The sequence below is a fragment of the Sinocyclocheilus anshuiensis genome, unplaced genomic scaffold (genome assembly GCF_001515605.1).
Source record: "Sinocyclocheilus anshuiensis isolate Anshui unplaced genomic scaffold, SAMN03320099.WGS_v1.1 scaffold1018, whole genome shotgun sequence".
Classification (NCBI taxonomy): domain Eukaryota; kingdom Metazoa; phylum Chordata; class Actinopteri; order Cypriniformes; family Cyprinidae; genus Sinocyclocheilus; species Sinocyclocheilus anshuiensis.
Window position 1 is genome coordinate 1,107,656 of NW_015539893.1, and position 20,836 is coordinate 1,128,491.

Consider the following 20,836-nt stretch of genomic DNA (forward strand, 5'->3'; position numbering starts at 1 on the left):
TAAATCAATGATCAGCGCCAGTTCAGCAGATAGAAGATTTTGTTCGTTACTTGCGTTTTGCTGAAAGCTGAAACGGTGTTCCGGTTTTGGCTGCTGAAGGGAAATTCCTTTGCTGATTGGCTGTTACGATGACGTCAGGATGACGTCCTTTTGGGAGAGCCCTCGTTGGATTGGTTGGTTGCCGGGGTACAGAGGAGTCTCTGGTTCTTCTGAGAGAGTCTGCTTTAGCAAGACTTTGCGTTCTGCAGAGTTACAAAGCTTCAACTGAAGTGTTTGAGTTCTGAGATGGTTGATCGCCTAGCTTTTTCGCATTTGGCTCCTAAACTCTGGAATAGCCTCCCTGATAATGTTTGGGGTTCAGACACTCTCTCTGTTCAAATCTAGATTAAAGACACATCTCTTTAGCCAAGCATTCACACAGTGTATCTCATAATTTTGTACTCCAGCTATATCTGATCAAATGCACAATATCATTCATTCATGTTTGTGTGTGTCACTTAAAAAAAAAAAACTAGGCTGGCTACTGGCCTGCTAATTACTTAGCACTGTATAATATAAAAATAAGGAGAAGCACTCATTGCATAAAGTACTTTGGCAATAACATGGTATACTGATGGCAATTCCATGGAATTTTGAGAACAAAGTGACATCCATGTGCACGGACCATGGTACTTACCTGTTACTTCAAGGTACTTCGAAGAATGCCATGGTAATACCATGGTACGTATAATAAAAAGTTATAGCCTATAGTATCAGGTCCTAAAACATGAAACGTTTTCATATTGTTTTAAAAAAATATAATACGATTCTAGTACTAAATATATTAAGTAATAAAATATTATGTTAAAATATTAAAATAATATTAAGTATTACACGTCTCTCTCTTTTACCAAGTGCAACATTAATTGTGTTTATAATTGTCACAATTGACAATGTTAAATGTTACATTAAAAATTCCACTCAATTAACTGTTAATATCACACATTTATCTGTGTTATATAACAAATATATCAAATTAATTTCGCTATCAGGGGCTCGCCTCTACTTCATTCTCGCAAGATTTCGTTCAGGAAGTGAACAGCGAAGCTTTGCACGCACGTTGTTTGGATGGTGTCACACAACACGACTCATGGCGGGACGACTGAAGGTGAACAAGCGATGTATCATTGCTCATAGATAAAGTTTTGTTGTTCTTTAAAGGGCAGTGTTTCCAACTTAGCAATTTCATTGCTAAATTTAGCAACTTTTTCTTCCAAAAGCACCTAGCAACAAATGTAGCTATTTTTAAATTTTATTTGGCTACTTTTAGGAACTTTTGATAAGTGCTAAAACAATAAACACATTTTATTGTTTATCAAACAATAAAAAGGCACACATTTTCCATCTAAATTTTACAAAAGAGGAAACCAAAGATGCCTAGCAGTACACACATCACATGAATTAAGTTATTGCTATTTGCAATTGTCCAATTTGATAATAATAATAATTTAATAATTGTTCATTTATGATGCACCTTGTTATTAGCTTGTGCCTGTGATTGTTGATCAGTTAGTACACTGTAAGAAAAATATCTAGAAAAATGGAAAAGGTACTAGTAATTTTCCAGGACATTATCCGCTATCCATTATCCATTATCCGTTGTAACCCTGTAACCCGAAAGCACAAAATACAATGCGTAATTTAAAATGCAGGCAAAAACCTGTGAATTCTTTTCTTAGAGTGTAGCATACTGACAATTAATACACTGCTTAAAACTATAATTGTTCAGAATGTGTAGTTTTACAAGTTTACTAGCTAATAAAAAAACAAAACAAATTGTTATCATTCAAAAATGTGTAAGTGTTCAATAATTCAATGTTGTATATTAAAATAGTTATTTATATTTTAATATTATATTATGCATTTATATTATTTTACGAAGAAATCTAAATTAACATATAGAAATATATACTTTTTGCTGAGATTTGATGTAGTGAAAATTATGCGTCGTGATTACGTAATGACGTCATCATCGCGCAATGACATCACAATGTAATTTAGCAACTTTTAGCAAAAAAAATCGACCTTCCTTTAGCAACTTCTCCTGAAAATTAGTTGGCAACACTGTTAAAGGGTCACCAGCTCAAGCAGAGCATGCATTTACAGATAAATAAGTGACACTTTTTTTTCTTGTTTTGCTTCTTACGTGCATTGAATCAGCTCCTGAGTTTAGCAGTCTGTGTGAATATAAAATGACAGTAAACCCTCTGTAATCCCCTGAAATCAGAAGAAAAGTCTCAGGTTTACTTGATTGCCATTGTAACTTTAAACGCATTACACTAACAAAAAAAATACCAGGATAATACCTTGGGTATTTTGGACATTTACCATTGAAATATCACAATATATGAATATGGTGACCATTCAGTACTATGGTATTAAATGTAATTATACCACTGCTGGTCCATAGTGTTGACGTTTTTGTAAAGGTTGACTTTATGGTGGTAAGACTATTTGTTTTAAAATCTTATTTTAGATATGGAAGCTTGCATAGTCTGTAATATATGCAAAAGTCAAAATTTCAGTACTAAAGACAAAATCTTTAAAGCTGCAGTCCGTAAGTTTTGCCTCTTTGTTGCCATCTCTGTTTGAAAGCCTGCAATTGCAGCTGTGTGCGGAATTATCTTCCTTGCATGGGTTGTGCTCCAGCGCGGATGAATCTAATGTTTTGAGGAGTATGTGTGGCAGTCAGTCACCGCACTGGTGTGGATATTGTTCTTTGCACTCACAGATTCTAGCCTACGTCTTGGAATATATGACCCAAATAAGAATTTTCACCGTATATTGTCATCTGAACAAGTAACAAGTCTGCCATGTTTGTTCTGACCAACTGAGGAAAAAAGCATTACAATAAATCGTGCTACAAATGATGATTTAATCTAAATTAGCTCATATCACATCAAACCGTGCACATTATTATTATTGTTATACTTTATTCTCAAATTGTTATAGTGTTAACAACATCAGCATTGCGTGACTATGAGTATAGTGTGTATAAGCGAGTAGATTTCAATTTCTGTACAGTCTAATTTTTAACCCAAAAAGCAAATTATGCTCCCTTCGAACTGGTTGTCTTTAAAATACAAATCTTGTGTAATCCCAGGCTATCTGTATTCTGCACATTTAAAACTGGAATATAATTTAATTTCATTCACATGTGTTTCATAAACACATAATCCTTTCTGGATTACAATCCGCCATCAAAATTAGAAATGTAATTATTCCAGCTGCTGTGAGAAAAGGCTATAAAAGATCGGCCACCTGCAGGATCCTCACATGCGATAGCCTAGTAGCCGGGACAACTTCTTTATGTTTACAGACGTGACGTAATGAATGACGCAGCAGCATGCTCAAATTTCCCGCGAAAACCTACCCGTACCACTCAAATGAGAAAACATTATTATAAGCTAACCGTTGTGAATCGGGCTAAAGTAATGCGATAGTTTCGAACACTGGCTAGTTATGTACTTGCTCAAATATTGATTTCGAATCATTTTTAACCAAAAAAAAGTTACGGACTGCAGCTTTAATGAGCCAACATATTCGTTTTTGAGCTTTAGTGCACGTTTATAGTGTGCGCTTGGGGTCCTTTCTTTTAAAATGGGGCACTATCTTTTTGAGTTCAGCAGACAGATGATAGAAAAAAAAGTGGTCTCTTGTTACTTAAGTATCCTCTCTTGATCTTTGCAGAAACAAGATGCCATAAAGATGCCATAAAGATCATAGGATGTGGCAGTGCCCTGCTCCTGGGATACCTCACAGCCTCCGGAGACGAGCGTTTCTATGCCAGTGCTCTCATGCCTGTGCTGCAGAGGTTTGTTGGAGCTGAGACGGCTCATGTCATAGCTGTCCGGTTGATTGGTTTTGGACTTGTGCCTTACAACAACTACAAGGACCCAGCCTCACTGGTCAGTGTTTTAAATATTAGTGATAAACTGCTATGTGGATATATTTGGATATTTTTAATTTCATTTTAAAATTTTAATGTACATTTATAACACCATACTTTGTGTTTCCTTTCGATACTTCACTCGTACTGCGTCGCTGGACGCTTATGGGGAAAAACTCCTTTTTCTCCGAGGACTGAAGTCTTTTACAATCATGCAGTGTAACTGCACGGCCATTGGTTCGTGCAGTAAATAAAAAACGAACCACTGATGAACTATGGCATCGAAGGGCGGGGCCATCTGGCTATATAAGCGGGCATTTCGCCATAGGATCTCAGATCAATTCTCCTTCAGCGGCGACGATCTTCCCTTCGCTGATCTATGGGACTTGAAGCGCTCGCCGTTGACACGCCTCGCTGTGAACAGAAGCTACCTTTTTCTCTGCGCCTCTCTGCTGCCCAGGGATCTGTGAGGAGAAAACAGCAGGGCAAAGGGACTGAGCAATCGGCTACGAGTGTGCTCACGCCGGCCCAGATCCCGCGTGCCTCGCCCTCACTTAGCAGAGAGGGTTCTCCCATCCTCTTTGAACACTCAGACCAGCATCCCTCGTCTGATGCGAGTGACGTGGTCTCGTTCGGTGTGATGGAGGACGAACTATTAGATGACAGCATGTCTCTAGTAGCGTCAGACGCGGAGGAGATGTCGGGCTCTACAATCGACCCCGCCCCTTTGCCGTCTGCTGATCCCAACGACTCCAAGCAAGGGATGGACGCCTAACTTTTCCGTGTCCTCTCTAAAGCGGTCGAAGAGCTGGGAATGGAGTGGTCTATGCCAGAGGAGCGGAAAACGATGGATGGAAAGCGAAGGTCGCTCACCCCTCCAAGCCCTGTAGAACAACGTCTGCCCTCGCTGGACGAGCATACTCCTCCGCCGGGCAGGCGGCCTCAGCTCTGCACTCCAAGTCATGGACGAGTCCGGACCTGACCCCGCAGCTTTCAAGGAGCTGCGCAGTGCAACAGACCTGGCTTTACGAGCTACAAAGGCTACAGCACAGGCCATCGGGAGGTCAATGGCCAGCTTAGGGGGGTTGGAGCGCCACTTATGGCTAAACCTCACTGAAATTAAGGAGGCTGACAAGGTCCCCTTCCTTGACTCTCCGGTCTCCCCTATGGGGTTGTTTGGACCCACCGTTGAGGGATTTGCAGAGCGTTTTACAGCAGCACAGAAGTCATCCCAGGCAATGCGGCACTTCCTGCCTAAGCACTCAAGCTCTGCAACGGCCACCAGTCGCCCCAGACCTACACCAGCACAGCAGCCAGCGAAACCTGCGCCGCCGCCCACTCAGCCTACTCCAAAGCCTGAGCCCCGACAGCGCTCCCGCTGGGCCAGACGCTACCCATTTCCGAAGCGCCAAGGACCACGGCCCAAGCTGATGTTGGACCCGGCACCTCAGGCGTCGTCCTGATCTGCTGGAAAGGAAGAGGAGGGGACAAATTCTCGCCAGCCACGGACCACCCCCAAAACGCCCTCTTTTGTGCCCTCAAGCACCCCGTTCGTATCCGGGTGCCGGTGGCAGTATGTTTGTTCTAAAAACTGTTGTGAATACTGGGCCCGTTCTAAAAGCACCCTCACAAACAGCCGCTGTTATAGCGAGAGAAATAAAAAACAAACATTTTTTTAAAAAGAGAGCAAATCACAATCACAATCACAAGTGTCAAGTCCCCGCATGGCAACTCACCACCCAAACTAATCCAACCCTTCCCCATATGGACCAAGGCCTGACAGGCCATCCCCGGGGTGTCAGACTGGGTTCTGGGGATTATAAAACGAGGTTACTCACTCCAGTTCGCTCGAAGACCCCGCGGTGTGGTCTCCACCTCAGTGCAGAGCAAGAACTCTCACGTCTTGCGATCCGAGGTGAAGAATTTACTGGCAAAAGGAGCTGTAGAGACGGTTCCACCAGCTCAGAGTGAGTCAGGCTTCTACAGCCGTTACTTCCTCGTCCCCAAAAAGGATGGCGGCCTCCGGCCCATCCTCAATCTCAGACACCTGAACCGTGCCCTCATGAAACGGCCGTTCAGAATGATTACCCTGAAGCAGATCCTCTCGCAAATACGCCCAGGGGACTGGTTCTTCTCTCTGGATCAGAAAGATGCTTACTTTCACATCCAGGTAGCCCCCCATTCACAGACGATTCTTGAGATTCGCCTTCGACGGAGTGGCATATCAGTACACGGTCCTGCCCTTCGGACTGTCTCTGGTTCCCCGCACTTTTACGAAGTAAACAGATGAGACAGATGGGAGTCCGCATTCTGAATTACCTCGACGACTGGCTCGTGTTAGCCAAGTCAGAGGCTGAGCTAATATCCCACAGATCCCTCCTCCTCAGCCACTTAGAGTGCCTGGGGCTCAGGGTAAATTTTGCCAAGAGCTCTCTGTCTCCCAGCCAACGAACTTCGTTCCTGGGAGCAGTTTTCGACTCAGTCCACATGAGGGTGGTAGTCACGCAAGAACGTGCACTGGCCATACAGAAGCTTGCTGCGTCTTTCAAAATCGGAGCCTCTCGCCCTCTCAGGTCATTTCAAAGGATGCTGGGCCTCATGGCCTCTTCATCACCAGTACTACAGCTGGGCCTGCTCCACATGAGACCCCTTCAGTACTGGCTGAAACCTCAAATTCCGCCCCATGCGTGGCGTCATGGACGCATTCGTGTCAGGGTGAGCCAGGCCTGTGTAACAGCCCTGGCCCCTTGGAAAGACCCACAGTGGTTCAAGCAGGGCGTGATTATGGGCTTGATTCACAGAAGGAAGGTTGTCTCGACAGATGCATCCAACACGGTTTGCGGAGCTCTGTGCGAGGGCAGACCGACCTTCGGCTCCTGGTCAGATACAGAAGGCCGGCAACACATCAACTGCCTCGAGATGTTGGCAGTATGTTGAGCCCTTCAGACCTTCTTACCGGACCTGAAGGGACACCACGTGCTAGTCCGCTCAGACAGCATGACGGTGGTGTCCTATATAAATCGCCAGGGAGGGCTCACCTCGAAACGCCTCTTGGAGTGGGCACATCTCAACCTGCGTTCATTGAGGGCAGCACATGTACCCAGCATATTGAACCGAGGAGCAGACATGCTATCTCGGAGCAACGTCCCCTCAGAGGAGTGGATGCTCCACCCGCAAACAGTTAAAAAAATCTGGAAGATCTTTGGCAGGGCAGAGGTCGACCTCTTTGCCTCAAAAGACAACTCTCACTGCCCAACTTATGTTTCGAAAAGCGAGGATGTGTTGGCCCACGATTGGCCCAACCTCCTCCTGTATGCTTTTCCCCCGATCGTTCTGATCCCACAGGTAATCAGACGAGTCAGGGAACACAGACACAGAGTCTTTCTGGTGGCCCCGCTCTGGAAGAACCAGTTTTGGGTTTCAGAGCTGTCTCAGCTGCTGACAGCAGCCCCATGGCCCATTCCCCTGAGGCAGGACCTTCTCTCTCAGACGAACAGGACGATTTGGCACCCCCAGCCCGAGCTGTGGGCTCTGCACCTCTGGGCTCTCGATGGGAATCAGTAGATCTCCCTGAGAGCGTCCTGAATACTATCTCACAGGCTAGAGCCCCGTCTACGAGACGCCTCTATGCCCTTAAGTGGTCGGTCTTTTCCGCCTGGTGCACAACCCGTGGCGAAGACCCAGTTTCATGTGACATATCGGTGATATTGTCCTACCTTCAAGAGCTGTTGGACAAGGGCCGCTCCCCTTCCATGCTCAACGTCTATGTGGCAGCTATAGCAGCTTCACATGCTTCTATAGCCGGACAGTCTGTGGGCCGGAACAACTTAGTTGTCCATTTCCTGAGAGGATCCAGGAGGCTCAATCCGCCCCGGTCCCCCACGGTCCCTACGTGGGACCTGCCCACAGTCCTGAGAGCATTCAAGGGCTCCCCCTTTGAGCCACTACAGTCTGCAGACTTAAAAACCCTGTCGTTGAAAACCGCTCTGCTACTGGCATTAGCATTGGTTAAACGAGTAGGTGACTTGCAGGCTCTCTTGATAAGCCCTGCCTGTCTTGGGTTTGGGCCTAACAAAGTCGTCCTAAAACCAAGACATGGGTACGTTCCTAAGGTGCTCTACACCCCGTTTAGAGCCCAGGTTATTACTCTCGCTGTGCTTCCTCCTTCTGAGGAGGACCAGGAGCTGGGTGCTAAAAATTTACATCGAGCGTTCCGCCCCGTTCAGGAGGCCGGAACAACTCTTTGTATGCTTTGGAGGCCGCACCAAAGGTCCCCGGTCACAAAGCAGAGGATTTCTCGATGATTAGTTGATGCTATCACACTAGTATACTCCTCCCTGGGTTTCCAGAGCCCCATAGGAGTCAGGGCCCATTCCACTCGGGGCATAGCCTCGTCCTGGGCGTGGTCTGAGGTTACGCAAGTAACCGAGTACGTTTTCTCATCTTGGCATTAAATTACAGAAAACTAGTTGATGCTAGTTGACACCTTTCGTTCGTTTGACCAACGTAATCAGTCTCTGAATATTTCTTTCCTCTTTTGTACTGTACAGTCATGCAGTTTTTTTCTTCTTAAATTAATTGAACTTTATTAACTCCTGGATGATGATTTCATTTAATTTTAATGCCCAAATCCATGTTAGACTCTGAAATATTTAATCAACATGTGTGTATAAAATTGAAACATTCAGTTTTGATTCATTCTGTTTAGTTTGTTATTTGGCCAATAACACTAACACAATCAATAACACTAGTAAAAAACATTAAACATACGCACAGTCCAGAGTGCTAATGGTGCGTACATTATTATGCCAAGTAAAAAATGTTCCCAAATTCTGATGTTTGCATGGGAAATGGACATTTCAGTGCCTAGTTTTTGATTATACAATTGATTTATTTAGACCTCCAAGTCTGGGATTTGTGCTGGCCAGTCATGTTCTCTAAAATGTCACTGTGTGCTGGAAGATATGTAAGACTGTAAGATTTGCCACTAAGCATTAAAGGGGTCATATGATACTGCTAAAAATAACATTATTTTGTTTATTTGGTGTAATGAAATGTGTTTATGCGGTTTAAGGTTAAAAAAACACATTATTTTCCACATACTGTACATTATTATTTCTCTTCCATGCCCTGCCTTTCTGAAACGCGTTGATTTTTACAAAGCTCATCGGTCTGAAAAAGTGAGGTGTGCTGTGATTGGCCAGCTATCCAGTGCGTTGTGATTGGCCGAATACCTCAAGCGTGAGACGGAAATGTTACGCCCCTCACCATATTGTGATGATGCCCTGTCAGGCCGGAGCGATGATTCAAAAACATGAAAACCCATTATAAACGAGGCATTCGTTGCATCCAGTGGGGACATAATTATGGATTCTAATGACTTATACTGTCTTTTTATGCGTTGCGTTGCCTCGCGCCGCGTAAACATAAAACCATGTCTGAATTTGTGATCGGAAAAATTACAAACAACAAGCCCTACTCTACACTGCCCAAAAAACTCGCTTTAAATATCACAACGATGCACACAGGGTCTTTACGACATGGCGGCGGCAACAACAAAACTACAGCGAGAATAAAAGTCACGCCTTCTTTCTTTGCGTGAACATTTGGGCGGCGTTATGCAAATCTTCCCACATAGCAACGTAGATATGTGGGGGCGTGTTAGAACGAGCCGTTTTAGGTAGGCGTGGCTGACTCTTAACTTTTATAAAGAATATCTCTTTGGATTTGAGACTTTAGTCTTTGCAACTTTACAGATCTTCTTTATGCACCAAGAGCTTGTAACACTCCAAAGAGAAAGGAAAAATTGAAATCGCATCATATGGCCACTTTAATATATATTTTTGCTTTAATTGCAGAGTGGTTTTCCATATACTTGGCCATGTAGTGTATGATTATTATATTGGGATAGGTAATTTAAAAACCTCTATCGATTTTCCACTTTTAGTTGGTCAGGACATTGTTGCAGTGTTTAATATTTTTGGTGAAGTTAAATTTTATTTTGTTGTTTCACATTTATTTCCATCAGGAAGTGCATGCGATGGGTCACAAGTTCCAGAACCCAGGTGGGTTAGCAGCAGGCTTTGACAAGCACGGCGAGTCGGTGGATGGCCTCTATAGACTGGGTTTTGGTTTTGTGGAGGTGGGAACTGCAACCCCAAAGGCACAGGATGGAAACCCAAACCACGTGTCTTTAGACTGGAGTCAGACCAAGCCGTCATTAACAGGTATAGCTACATTTTCGCTGCAAAGACAGACTTACCATGGTATGTCTCCAAGGTCTCAGAATATAATTTTGATGGCTATTTTTACCCTTTAAAGCAGTATTTTGCAGCCTTTGTCTTTGGTACCTTTGGGTTGTCTTTAACCACCTCAGTAAAGCCACTTCAGTAAGGTTCACATTCCCCTTCATCTGGTGCTGCACATACAGTATTTAGCATAAATGAGTACACCCCATCTGAATTAATCAATTATTCTTTACTTAAAGACATATTAGGATTATTTGGAGATGTAATTTTCAAGCAAGTCTGCTTATCAGTTACCAAATAAGTATTTCAGAATTATTCAGGAAAATAAGATTTTCTTATCAAAGTGATAAAATGTTGTTTCAAAAATAAGTACACCCTCCTGAAAGTTAAGTAATAAAACTAATACATGATTTTTTTTATTTTGTATAATATTATTTCTTTATTTAAGATGCAAATAATATATTGCAAGTTAAAGGCAGTTTTTGACCACGAGATAAGTATGTTGAACCAAAATATTTAAAGAGGAGTAATTTCTTTACAATTAAAGGTGTTACATAGCCCACTGAATCATTCTCAGATTTAATGCTGACAACAATGGAACCAGTTGAGAGAGAACTGTTAGGATACTTATTTCTTTGGAGAAAAGTAACAGAAATTCAAAAACAATGGACTTTTGACAAAGTCCTTGAAATAATCAGGCCTTCATTTTAAGCTTTAATTGAAATTAATTCATGAAGAGTGATTTTGATAAGAAGAGAGAAGGAGAAATACCAATCAAGTGTCAGAGCCAGCAAAAGCTATGAAAAGAGCGATTTGTTTCATGTTAAACATTAAGATGCAGAAGTAAAATGCATGGTTGTTGTTCACACCGGAACTACCTACTGTAGCCAAAGCACAATAACCTCAATTGGTCTTTTTCAAGGCCCATTAGAATATGGTGACATGCCAATCAGCTAATCAACTCAAAACACCTTCAAAATGGTCTCTCAGTTTGGTTCACTAGGCTACACAATCATGGGGAAGACTGCTGATCTGACAGTTGTCCAGAAGACAATCATTGACACCCTTCACAAGGAGGGTAAGCCACAAACATTCATTGCAAAAGAAGCTGGCTGTTCACAGAGTGCTGTATCCAAGCATGTTAACAGAAAGTTGAGTGGAAGGAAAAAGTGTGGAAGAAAAAGATGCACAACCAACCGAGAGAACCGCAGCCTTATGAGGATTGTCAAGCAAAATCGATTCAAGAATTTGAGTGAACTTCACAAGGAATGGACTGAGGCTGGGGTCAAGGCATCAAGAGCCACCACACACAGACGTGTCAAGGAATTTGGCTACAGTTGTCGTATTCCTCTTGTTAAGCCACACCTGAACCATAGACAACGTCAGAGGCGTCTTACCTGGGCTAAGGAGAAGAAGAACTGGACTGTTGCTCCATTTCTATAATAAAAAAAAAAATCTGACTCCAAGCTTCTGAATGGTATAGTGTATAATGTTACAAAAGCTTTTTATTTCAGATAAATGCTGTTCTTTGGATCTTTTTATTCATCAAAGAATCCTGAAAAAAAATGTACTCAACTGTTTTAAATATTATTAATAATAATAAAAAATGTTTTTTGAGTAGCAAATCAGAATATTAGAATGATTTCTGATAGATCATGTGACACTGAAGACTGGAGTAATGATGCTAAAAAAATTAGCTTTTAAATCACAAGAATAAATTACATTTTAAAATATATTCAAATAGAAAGCAGTTATTTTATACAGTAAAAATGTTTCACAATATTCCTGCTTTTGCTGTATTTTGGATCAAATAAATGCAGGCTTAGTGAGCAGAAAATAATTCTTTAAAAAAACATTACAAATCGTACTGCTCAAAAACTTTTGACTGGCAGTGTACTTGTCCACAGTTTTTCACCTTTGGAGAATGTATATAGTCATTGTCATGCTGAAAAAATGGCCAACTATGCAGGGAACGAGAAGCAATTCAATTCAAAAGTTTTTTAATTACATTACATTACACAGTGGTGTGTGAATTCATGACAGCATTGGTAAAGCAAAACTCCCTTACACCATCAGCACTCATACAACTCATAAAACTTTTGACTGGTAGTGTATTTCACCCAACTCTTGAACACCTGCGGGGGATTTTGTAGAGGCAATTGAGCAACATTCCCCATTAATGACCAGGGCATTTAAGGAAGTCCTCCTCCAGGAGTTAAACAGGACAGGCTAATTTACTTAATTTTCATATATTAATGACATTTTCTCTGTTTTTATTAAGTATATGATTAATCAATTTCAATTTTGCCATCTTTTATTGAATCGTCTTTGGGATCATTAAGAAAAAAAGAGGGGTGTTCAGAGGGGTGTACGCATTTATGCCAAGCACTGTACTATATTCTAATATGAGTATAATCCATGATTTATAGAATAAATTATAGAACCTAACACTTAGCTCTCTTTTCTCTTCTTTTCTTTTCTTTTCTTTTCTTTTCTTTTCTTTTCTTTTCTAAGGAACTAAACATTTTAACTATTAAAAGTTGGTAAAAGATTGAACAATTTTGAGTTAGATGGTATTAGCATCTGTCAGTCACACAGTGTTTCTTTTCACCATGGAGAATATGCAAATGAGTGCAGACGAGCCAGCTTCTCCTGAAGGAGGCTTCCAGTTTAGCATTCAGTCATGCACTTTGCTTCAGTATAGCGTTAGTATAGTTGTTATCTGTCCAATGATTACAGTTACAGTTTTTGTTTTTAAACTTATGTTCTGTTTTTCAAATATTTGTTAAACTTCTGAAAAACCACTACACATTACCTGTGATACATGCTTTTTGTTTATACTCAGTGAAAGTGAATTTAGTTCCAAATGGAAAATATTTGAATAAGTATATTGTTTTTTCCATGAATCTGCTTGAACTTAATCCGAATTTCTGGCTGGACAAGGTTTTCTATTTTATAAGTGAATAACAAAAAGAATGTTTTTGGTCTGTTGAATTTGCTGACGTAATATTAAACAATAAAAATATAATTGATATCAGTCGCACACCAATATCGTCAGCCAGTGTTGTGAACACGTTCTTCACAGGCATTCAAACAAGGGTGGAGTCCCTCCGGATGGAGTAAATTAGTGGCGTTTGTCCATGTTGCAGGTTTTGAATGCCAAATCCTGCTCGCCATTTGAAACTTGAAGTTTGGACTTTCTCTTTCAAAATGCTTTTGATTTGAACAAACCTCTAACATACATATGAAACTGTAGCATCACTACAGTTTATGCTACGGACATGAATGATGGCTCCAGTTGTGTTAATTTTATAATCAATTGTAAAAAGACCCATTGACTTAAACTGATGGAGGGATCAATAAGCAACCGCCTAGAAAACTTTGGCAACCATCCAGAAAACCTTAGTGACTCTTCAGAAAATGGGGGGTGAGGGTCAGTTCACTTACCTGATATTTAATAGCTGATACATAAATATTGTAGTAGTGCCATGGTACAATAAAGTTGTCAGATGGAAATGCAATGGTTTCGTCATGATTATCAGACCGAAGTATAATGGTATTTACATGATACTGCAATGAATTCCAACTGCCATCCCGGTGTGTCCACAAACCATGGTAATACCATGGTACTTATTTTCTAAATGTCAAATACTTTTGTATAGTGTAAATATTTCACTAATAATTTATATGTTAAGCATGTGCAATCACATTTACCATGAAGGCAGCAGGTTTATGTGGGGAACTGGGGATAAGTTTCCATTTTTTATTTTTTCTCAAGACTGTGAACATATCTTTATATAACATATTTTCCCTTAATGCCTTGGAAACAAGACATTTAGTGCTTTTTCCTACTTATTTGAATACGTCTGTTCAGCTGTGCCAGGAAAAGTCCCGCTGCCCTCTAACAGTATACATTTCCAATATCAGCAGGTAAACCTCTTGGTATCAATCTTGGGAAGAACAAGCTTTCTACAGATGCGGTGTCAGATTATGAGGAGGGATTGCGGACACTGGGCCCTCTTGCTGACTACCTAGTAGTGAATGTTAGCAGCCCTAACACTCCTGGCCTTAGAGACCTACAGGGCAAGGAAGAACTGCGCCACCTTCTGGACAAGGTAGTTCATTATTCCAGTGCTGAAGGCATATTTTAATTGGCATGGACAATACCACACTTTTTTAAATTCGATACAGATACAATACCTATACTTTCTGATACAATTTTAACGACACCTTACCAATACTGATTATTTCTTAAACGGGTATGTGAGATTTCAAAATAAAGTTCAATTAAAAAAAAAACATTCCATTTAAAGACAAATCACATTTACATGACACTTACTGGACATTAATAACAAATGTAGCACAAAAGCAATTATGGGCACAATTAAATAAAAAATCTCTACCAATAGGTGTACAAATAATATTGTATTTTACAGAAATGTTGTGATTAAATAATAGTGAAATAATATATTTTAACATAAATATGAATCGAATAAACTAGAATAACATGTATCATATATCATTGCATCTTGCTTTATATTTTTCTACAAGTGAAAAGTAGCACCACACCAAACTACGTTTACTTTCTGCCATTCTGTCCATCTCTCTCAGTATAATGTTTACATACATGTGACAAGTAACGATAAGAATCTCTTTCTGTTCGTACATTATACCATGATGGTATATGAAATCATCTGCTATAATATAATGAAAACTTTTCGCTTGAAACTAATTTTATTTTGTGAAAATTAGGGCTGGGTTTTGACACAAATTTCACGATTCGATTCTATTCTCATTCACAAGCTTGCGATTCGATTCGATTCTATATCGATTATTTTGGATATAGGCTATATCAGGTATAGTACATGCCAAATTTTCTCAAGGAAAAAAATCTCTCAACTAATGCTGTAAAATATACATGACATTACTATAATATTGAAGGTTAAAATTGACTAATTTGCTAAAATTACACTTAATGAAGTTTTTAAAATAATAAAGTTACAATTACATAATAATATTTATACTTCAGTTTGTTTTTTTTAAACATAAACATAATGGGGGCAGTCATAAAAACTAGATGGATTTATTCAAACATAAATTAAACATTGAAGAACAGTAAAATTTATAATGAATATGTTATATGGTGCATTTTTTTAGCATAATGCCCCTCTCTACAGTTTATTTTTCTATCTGGCTAATAAGTTTATGGTCACCAAATATGTTTTTCTGAGGTAAATGTGACGTTACGTGACATTGTTTACAAGCCGTTATTGACGTCTTTGCGCAGCTGAAACACTGAGTGATTACATAAGACAGGATACGGCTTGTAAAATTGTACTCTTTCTTTTAACTTACCTTCGGATGTTTAGTCATGTTTATTTTTTGCTGAAACTGGTATTAATGTGGAGGAGATGATCAGTTCACAACTGGTATTAATTTGGAGGAGATGATTAGTTCACGTGTGCTACGCGCTACCGCATCTGTTGAACTGAGGCGCTACAGCGCGATCTATCACTCCACATTAAACAGCGCCAAAACTGCATTTATTGTTTGAATACTGCAATACAATGGACAGAATTTGAAATCTGAGACTTTGTTTCATATTAAAAGTACCAAAGCACAATGCTTATAGCGATATATTGGTTGGGAAGTGCCCTTCAACATTCCATCCATTAACCAGTTAAGACTGACCTCCATGATGACCTCAGCAATGTCTTGCTTGTCCTGTGTAGAAAGATCTGGAGCAATCTTCACCAGCACAGGCGGTCGGTTCTCACTCCGCAAAGAATCCCGCTCTTTAAGAACCTGAATAACCACCAACACCAAATGATCGAGTGAAAAAGAAAATATAAAGCTGATTAACACTAAGGACAACAACTCGTTCTGGTCATTCCTTTGTTTCAATGCAAGATACAACCTTTATCTGGCAATACAGATTTCAATTGTTTTGAAGCAAAACAGCCTGTACACCAGAAGATTTCACTCTCTTTTATAAAAAAAAAAAAAAGTCTTATTGTAGTGCAGTGATATCATGGAAATTCGGGTGATGGATGGATTGGTGTTTGGCCCTCGGTCCGTTAGCTGCGGGGCCCGGTGCAACCGCACCAGTTGCACCCCCCTAAGGACGGCCCGGATTATTGGCATCTTTCTTCATTGATGGCCATTCAGAAGTAGCCATGTATTTTCACTAGGGCTGGGTAAAAAATATTGATATCTCGATATTAATCAATTATCATTTTTACAGAATGATATAGATTCTTACATCCCAAGAATCGATTAGTCAAGCCTGTTTTCAGTTAAACAGATTATGTGAAAATGTTGTGGTTGATTCATTTAGAAGATAGGTAACTTACTGGAAATTACTTTTTTGTGCGTTTTTCAGGTCGGTGTTGATGGTTTAATAGTTTCCAACACCACTGTTTCCAGGCCAGACACTCTAAAAGGCGCAAAAAACATGAAATAGGGGGTCTCAGTGGTCAGCCTCTGAAAGAGCTGTCCACTCAAACAGTACGAGAGATGTACACATTGACGCAAGGTACGCTTAAATGTTAAATTTGTTTAAATATGTTTTTGTATACGCTTAAAATTAAATGTTATTTTTACACATTTCATTTGTATTTGGTATTTGGACTGATCGATTGAAATATACAAAGTGAATTTGGTTAATAAGGAAATAAGCTTTTGTGTGAGTTTGTAGGGAAGTTACCCATTGTTGGAGTTGGTGGAGTGGCCAGCGGACAGGATGCCCTAGATAAGATTCGTGCAGGAGCCTCTCTGGTGCAGCTCTACACGGCTCTAGTATACCAGGGTCCGCCTGTAGTCAACAAGATCAAAAGAGAACTAGATGATGTTTTAAAGTGAGTATACCAATGTTTTTTTTTAGGTATTAAGAAACATAAAGGTATTAAACATGTTTGTTCCTGTTTTGTTTCCTTTTTTTAGGGCACAAGGTTTTGCATGTGTAGCAGAGGTAATAGGTGCTGATCATAGATCAACAGAGAAAACTAAAACCACAGACCTAAAAGGAAGGCTCACTTCAAATGTGATGTGTTTGTCAGAGAGTTTGGCCCCTCATAATGCTTAACATTCTGCATTTACTTTTGCACATTAATGGTCTCATTCCACATTTTCTTTTAAGCATAGTTTTGGAGTCATTCATTTACAAGACTGGAACATCTTATATAAAAATGTATTGCGGTTTAGGCATGCTATGGTGACATGTAAATTAATTCTTGGTAATGTAAAAATGCTGCAAACACGAGTGGCTTACATATCTGATATTTTATGCATCTGAGTTTAAGAAATATATGAATTAGAATGAATGTTGTGTATTGCTTAAGATTTGTATATAGAATGTAAACTAATCACAGTGGTAATGCATTTGATTTCATTACATTTCTGAACTTTTAATATACATGATTTCCAAAGGATGAGTTTTATTATGTTTGTTGTATCTCACTGTTGTCTCTAGACTGTGCCTTTTCTAAATCCATTATATAAACTCTCAACCTCACTCAATTTCTGTGACATACAATTAAATTTAACTGTAACTTGTAATGTTTCTGGAAAATGTTTAAAATTGTTTAAAAACTCACATGGGACAAGGATTCAAGGCATATCAATAGTTTTTTTTTATAAATAACTATCAGAAATACTATCTATTTTTCTCTCAATCCCTCTTTTATTGGAAACTTTTGTTTGTGGAATTAATCCATCATAATTGAGTGAATATGGCCTTGGCCAATTTCAGTGGATATTCTCTTTTTGCGTAATGCTACATTCATGCAACTAGGTATAAGTTAAGACGACAACCATAGTAAGCAGTGCCAGTGTAAAGAAAAATGTACTGGTGCTTATAATTCCAGTTTAAGCAAATGTTGTTTTGAAACTTGACCAAGCTAAATCCTATACTCTTCATAGCTAATTGAAAAAGGCATTACAATTTACTTTAAGCAAAGTGATACCAGTACACCCTGGGAGGGCAAGTGACTGACCAAATGACAATAAAAATGGCGATGTTTTTAATGGCATAATACTTTTAATGTTTTGCAATATATAGTTTAGTAGTGTGCACCTGTCACAATTCGCTGAAGCATGGGCACGAGGAAATGAGATTTCACAGAACGAGGGTCTTTAAATGATCCAATAGGGAGAGAGAGAGCACAAGGATGACGTTCACAACAAGTAGACCCAACAAAACCAAACTGAACAGACTGGGGCTTATAAACACAGGGCAATCAGGGGAACACAGGTGCATGGAATCATAAAGTAATCAAACTAAACAAGAACAGGAAAAAGACCATAAAAGAAAACACAGGAAGAACTACAGAGGCAAAATGGGTCCAAAAGTCTGACATTTCGCCCCCTCCTGGGAGTAGGCGAGGACGGACACCCGGGAGGGGGCCAGCAGACAGAGTCCATGGGGGTGATGAAGGAGAGAGGAGACAGGAGGGGCTTGGAGCAGGAGGAGTCAAACTGGACCTAGGCCACAGCCATTACGATGACCCACGGTGGAGCCGACGGAGGGTAGAGCCATGGAGGAGGAATTGCCGCCGACTCCAGGGGGCCGACCAACGGCAGCGGAGCACGTGGCAGAGGAGCCCGAAGCGGAGACGGAGAGCCAACGAGCCAGGGGGATGCCAAGGATCCGGGGGCCAAGGTGGAGCCGAGGGCTCTGGCGACCGAGGCGGAGATCCGGTGCACCCGGAGGAGCGGAGTCCTGAGGCGATGGGGGTCGACGCCCGACCAAGGCGGAGCTGAAGGGACGAGGGAGCCCGGTGGAGCTGGTGGATCGATGGGTGATGGTGAGGGAGCTAGGAGCCGAGGTGGAGCCGCTGGGTCTACGGGCCAAGGTGGAGTCCGGGCCTCGGAGGCTGGAGGCGGAGGTGAGGGATTCTCTAGCCATGGCGACGCTGGAGGATGGCAGACCTGCGGAGCTCGCACCATATTGATGGTGGACTGAGGGCGAGCAGAGGGGCTGCCAGACGACAGCGGTGGAGGAGGCAGGTGCGGGCAGGCGGGCATTCGTGAGCCTCCGGGCTCTCAGGGCTGCCCTCGGGGATCAGAGCCTGATCAGAACACTCCTGGCTGGACTGGGAAACGGGAGCCCCCTCAGGGCTGGACGGGACCAGCGGGGACGAAGGGGAGAGGAGAGGGGGTAAGTCGACCTCCAGATCTGTTTCCCAGTCTATCAAGTCCCCTTCTAAGTCCAGCAGTCCCAGATGTATAAGTAGCTCAGCCGCGGTGCAGTGGGCGGAGCTCCACTCCGCGCTCTCACCATCCACGGCTTGCTCCCTCGCAGTGGGCACTGTTGCCGGCTCTCGCACCTGGTATGACGGGTAGGGCTCCACATCCGGGGCGATCCTTCGCTCAGTCACTCGGCATTGCGCTGGCTCGTTGATCGCGGCGGTAATGGGCTCTCCGTCATCGGTGGGCTCGGGCTGATGCTCCGCACCGTGGGGACATCTTAAGAGTTTTCAAAGCAGTATACATGAAATTACAAGTAACATCCATTTCTTATATACTCTGTGAAAACCTTAGGACTCTTTTGAGAATATTTTGCTGCCTCGTGACCTGGAGGCCTTGAAATGCACAGAGGGAGCAGTATCAAAACTCTTCATGACATCTGTCAATGTACTGAAGCTGAAGCGCACTTGGGTCATGCAAGGAAATTATGTAGACATTCAAGCTAGTTTACCACAGATGTAAGCTTTGGAATGGTGTAGTCGAAATCCAGACTAAAATGCTGTGCCATGGGGACCTGAAATGAGAAGTTCATGCTCGAAAGCCTACAAATGTCACTGATCTGAAGTAGTTAATGAATGGAGTTGGTCAATAATGTTTTTAAAATTATTGTGGGCAACTGGTTGCAGTTATTGCTGCTAATGGGGGTGTTTTTTCCTCCACATAGGATGTTATATAACATCAAAGATAAATTTATATATATATATATATATATATATATATATGTGACGAGTGGGGGCGGGGCAGAGAGCCGTGCATTGGTGCCAAAACCCGGGAGGAAGGAGGGACACGCTGCCTAAATGTCTATGACGCATTTAGACAGAATCCGCGGTGCCATTGAGCATGGCAGAGCAGTCTGCCGCCATGGACGCTCGAGGCGGTGGGCTGGAGTGAGTTGCCGGGGGGGCGGACGAACTCGCAGCCGGCTGCCTGGCCTGTGGAGGGATGGCTGCCATCCGTGAGGAAGCGGAGGAGTCACCGCCGTTCGCCTGAGGCCGGAGCCTGCTGCCATCCGCCATGATGGGAAGGAGCAGGGAACGGGGGACTCCTGCCGGCTGCCCGAACCCGGAGGAGCCGTCGCCGGAGTGTCGGGCCGTCCACTGAGGGCTGTCCAGTGCCGCCGCCTGGCATCGCAGAAGAGTTTACCCAGCTGGTGGAGGGCCGAGCGGCAGTGTGTCTGGGAACCGGAACAAGATAAATTTTTTCCTCTCTCCCCTCTCTTGTCTCTGTCTTTCCTCATCCTTCCGTCTCCTTTTCTCTCGCCTCGTCTGTCTGTCCTTACCCCCAGGTACGTCGCGGCCGCCGTGATCGGCTCCCCCAGAGGGGGGAGAAGAGCGCAGTCTCGTGAGTACCCCCCGGCCTGCGAGGGGCGATGGGAGTATGTGACGAGAGGGGCGGGGCCGGGGGCCGTGGGAAC

General features: G+C 42.1%; 1 pseudogene; it reads left to right on the forward strand.

The window, feature by feature from the left end:
* LOC107685866 (dihydroorotate dehydrogenase (quinone), mitochondrial-like) overlaps window positions 1–17,260 on the forward strand; it is a 19,839-nt pseudogene extending 2,579 nt beyond the window's left edge.
* Window positions 17,261–20,836: the final 3,576 nt, after the last annotated feature.